This window comes from Monodelphis domestica, chromosome 1, assembly GCF_027887165.1.
Source record: "Monodelphis domestica isolate mMonDom1 chromosome 1, mMonDom1.pri, whole genome shotgun sequence".
In the NCBI taxonomy this organism is placed as follows: domain Eukaryota; kingdom Metazoa; phylum Chordata; class Mammalia; order Didelphimorphia; family Didelphidae; genus Monodelphis; species Monodelphis domestica.
The window spans coordinates 172,474,409-172,478,979 of NC_077227.1; the positions used below are offsets into that span (position 1 = coordinate 172,474,409).

The window sequence follows — 4,571 nt, forward strand, 5'->3', positions numbered from 1 at the left end:
AGACTTCTGCCTCAGTTTATTAAAATCCATCTTTGGGACCCCTTCTGTTCTTTTCCATGCCTTTATTGCTGCAGAGGCAATCACCGGGTATAACTGAGGGATATACCCTATCTGATGTTGAGGTAATTGTTTCAGCCCTTCTCCTATAAGTTGGTTCAATGTAGGGACTCCTCTAGGCATCATAGTTTGCTGCATCCTAAGCTGCTCCTGCTCTAGTATGCCTTTCCAAATGGCTTTCCATGTCCTGGAGAGAGTGAAACACTTGCTATCTGTTTCCAATCACAGGGAGTAAGATTCTCAGCAGCCATAAGATCTAATAAAGAAAGTGTATAGGCTGCTTGAGGATCGTATTTGGTACACGCCTCTTTTAGTTTTTTCAAGGCTTTCAATGGCAGGGGAGTGAAACTCCTAATTTGCGTGAAGGCATCTTCTAATACAGGGAACAATTGTGCCTGTCCTGTGTAAAAGTCTCCTAGAGCCCTTTGCAATTCAGCTACACACATAAACCTTCCCACCTGTCCTTGTCTCATCTCACTGCTAGATGTCACTGGTGGTTTGTCTCTAGGCATTGCCCCAGTCTCTGGTCCTGGGGGAAGAAATTCTCAGCTTAGGGAAGGCTACAATAGTGCCCCTGGGACATAAGGTAGGCAAGGGATATTTTGTCTCTGGTGTCCTCCCTCCACATTCTCTACTTCTTCCTCATCTTCTTCCTCATCCTCCATTTTTAGAACAGCCTGCATTTTCTTATTAGCTTCTGGATCCTCAATACATAATTTTATAACATTATAGATGACTGTAAAATCGGGAGGTGGTGTCTCTCCATCGGAACCAAACTTTGATCCGACATGATCCCATTCTGAACTAGATTTGATCTCCCCTTCAGGAAACCATGGTACTAATTTTCTTATATAAAACACAAAAATTTTTAGCACCTTTTTCTTTACTTTAACTCCATGTGCCGTTAAGGCAGCTTATATGAGGTGCTGGGCCTGCCAGTCTCCATCTTTTAAGAGGACTGGAATTGAATTGCCCATAACTTGCTGAAAGATGAACTAGAAAGCGAAAGAAAGAAAGATAGAAGAGATAGGGGAACAGAGGAAGCCTGCAAAGGCGATACTCTCTTAATTCTGTTCGCTCCCCCTTCTTATCCAATTTCCAGACTCGTAGAGGGGGCTGTTACTCCTCGTCATCCTATGACCAGCAAAGGAATCGGGGTTACAAAATTTTTCCTTAATGTCCCTGTTCGGGCACCACTTGTAAGACTCCTGCACAGGGTCGGCCAATCCTGTGTGATCCTACCTGGGGTAACGAAAATGAAGAGTAACAAAAGAAAGAACGGACACTATAGGAAAGAGAAAACCGTGCCAAGTTTATTTGCTTTACACAGAACTTTTATAGGCAAAGACTACTTAGACAAAACCCCCAGGAATTTATGACTTTACATTCCAGAAACCCTAACCTTGGTCCAGGGATAGGCAGGTGTTCAAAGGTTAATCCATATCTTCATCTAATGCAAATCCAAACAAGGGGAAAAGGGGCAAACAAGGGGAAGAGGCGCCCACCTTATCACAATTTGCTTTTCATAAATGTTATCATGCTTCCTTCATGTTTACTGTTCCAACCTTGGTCCTGGGATGGGTAAAGGTTAATCCACATCTTTGTCTGAAGCAAAAACAAACAAGGGAAAGAGGAGGCCCTGCCTCGACTACAAGAGAGAAAAGGGAAGAAAGGGTGAAATCTAAATCAGTCTTCAGATATTTACTCTTCCTTTGTCTTTCACAGATCAAAGAGAAATAAGAATCTTAGGGGTCATTAATATCTCTGGGACTGTGAGTATTTATCCTTTTGGGTTTCACTTGTCAAAGAGAGACTCAAATCATCCTTATGTAGTTCTCTATCATCTATATCCTCACCATCATGGGGAATACATGTATCATCTAAGCTGTTTGGTCAAATCAGCAACTTCACACTCCCATGTACACTCTCTTGGCCAATTTCTCTTTCTTAGAAATCTATGTTAACTCTGATGTGCCCAAAATGTTGGTCAATATACTCTCTAAAATCAAAACCATCTCTTTCACTGGCTGCTTGCTTCAGTTCTATTTCTTCTTCTCAATGTGTGCTTCTGAAGGTTTGTTTCTGTCTGTGATGGCATTTGACCAATACCTTGCAATCTGCCAACCTCTACACTGCTCCACCATCATGACTCAACACCTCTGTGCTAACGCTTTTGTTCGGTGGGGGGCTTCCTATGGTTACTGTGATCCTAATCTCACAGGTACCCTTCTGTGGTCCAAACATAATTGACCACTTTTTATGTGACCTGGGGCCATTGTTAGCCCTCTCCTGTGCTCCAGTCCCCAGCACTACTTTGGCCTGTGGTGCATTTAGCTCACTCATCATCTTTATCACCTTCCTCTATATACTGGGTTCTTATGTCCAGGTCTTGAGAGCTGTACTACATGTGCCATCAGGTTCTGGAAGAAATAAGGCTTTCTCAACATGCCCCTCCCATTTCATTGTGGTGTCTCTATTCTATGGCTCAGCCATGGTGATGAATGTGAGTCTAGGATCTGGGAACCAGTCTGGAATGAAGTTTGTAACTTTGTTCTACTCCATGGCAACTCCATTCTTCAACCCCTTGATCTATAGCCTCCGGAACAAAGATATGAAGAAAGCTCTAAAGAAACTCCTGAGTGAGTTGTCCCACAGATTCCCTAAAAGACACCAGAAATGAGAACATTTTAGTCCACAAGTTTTTAGCATAACAGAATTATGTGACAAAGTGGAAATTTGCAAAGTTTTTTCAAATACAGTTTAGCTTAAATGTACCTAATATATGAAGAATGGTAAAAATGTCATATAATGCTTTAAGTCTTTAAATGGATTTTACTTGTATTACCTTATCTGATACAATAATGCTAATATAATTAACAAAAACAATCTAAAAGTCAATACTTGGAAGTCAAATGGTGATTTTAAAGTTTTAGAAATTTATGCTTTATTCCAGAGGCAATAGGAAATCACTGCAACTTTTTGAGCAATGAATGTTCTTTAGCAACTATTAGAAAGACGGATAAGAGAAAATAGACCAGTGATGGTGAACCTACTGCACATTTGCCAAAGATGACAAAAAAATATATGGGAATCACACAAAAAATATATAGATTCAGTTACACAGAGTCCACCAGAGATAGATTTAATTACATATAAAACTTAATAATAAAAAAACAGTTTAAATATCTGAATGAAGATTCAGTGCTTATAACTAGGTTCTGCCAATGTAATAAAAATGATAATATTAGCAAGAGCAATTTATATTTAATGCTATTCCAATCAAATTACCAAGGCAATATTTTGTAGAAATTTGATAAAATAAAAACAAAATTCTTTTGGACAAACAAAAGATCTAGAATGTTAAAGAAAATGATAAAAAGGAGGCACAAAAATTCCAATGATGCATGACACAAAAGAGTTTTAAAAGTCCTTTCTCTCAGGAAACTCTTGAGTATAAACTGAGTATTACTGAAATTCTCTAACGAAACCAAGAAATGTAATAATTTTCTCCACAGTGAAATATTTTGGATCAAGACAAGATCCAGAATAGCTATGATTGTAAGCCATCATAAACTCTTAAGGAGCTTTAAGCTACAGCCAGAAGCCTGATCTCTCCTCCTTACTGATAGGACTTTTTAAACTCCAAGGTTCAGACTTACACCTCTCTAGTTCTGCTTTATGAATGAATTACACTCATGTGGGAAACTCCAGACCTTTCCTAAGCACCTAAGAGTTAAAAGGCAACTTGGAGACATTAGGGGAAATTGATGGTTGGGTGTTCCACAGAGAAGGACTTAGTTTTTCCCTTACCTTCTCTTTTTATAATAGGCTAAGAAACTACAAAATGTTAGCTACTATTGTCTTCTGAATGTGGGAGTTTGTATGACTGAAAGGGAAAGTTCATATGTAGGATGGGAGTGAAACCATAGATTTAAGCAATTTTAATATAGTTTTGAAGCCTTATTCTGTCATCATGGGAGGGGACATTTATGTGATGGGAAGAATACTCATAAAAATTTACATATACTGATCTCCCTCTTGTGGCCATTGGGAATACTTCTGTTTTTTTAAAAGGAAAGTTATTCCAGGCAAGTACCCCAAAAACTCTGGTTGCAGATATAACTAATTACCAGAATGTTTTGATGGAGGGGCAGGCAAAGAAAGAAAATGGGGAATCCCCTACACAAGCAAATTCATAAATGCCAAATACAAGAAAAATTTGCTCTACCTAGCTTATTCCACACTCCCTCCTTAAATACATTGTGTACATTCATACTTCATATCAGTTATTTAGCATATAGTTCTATAATTCCCACATATAATGATATTTGTTGTATTGTTGATTTGTCTCATTATTTTCCTTATTAAAATTTGCAGAGAAATAAAATTGATCTACCCTATCATTCATTTCTCCTGGTACACCTTTGGTGAAAGCATCAGGAAGAAAGAATCTACTATGAATGATGACAGTAACTATTAGCTATATTTCCATAGTTCATCTTCTGGTCAGTGGC

At 38.6% G+C, this 4,571-nt stretch overlaps 1 pseudogene; it reads left to right on the forward strand.

Moving 5' to 3' along the window:
- Positions 1–217: 217 nt before the first annotated feature.
- LOC100619954 (olfactory receptor 11H6-like) lies at positions 218–2,737 on the forward strand (annotated as a pseudogene).
- Positions 2,738–4,571: the final 1,834 nt, after the last annotated feature.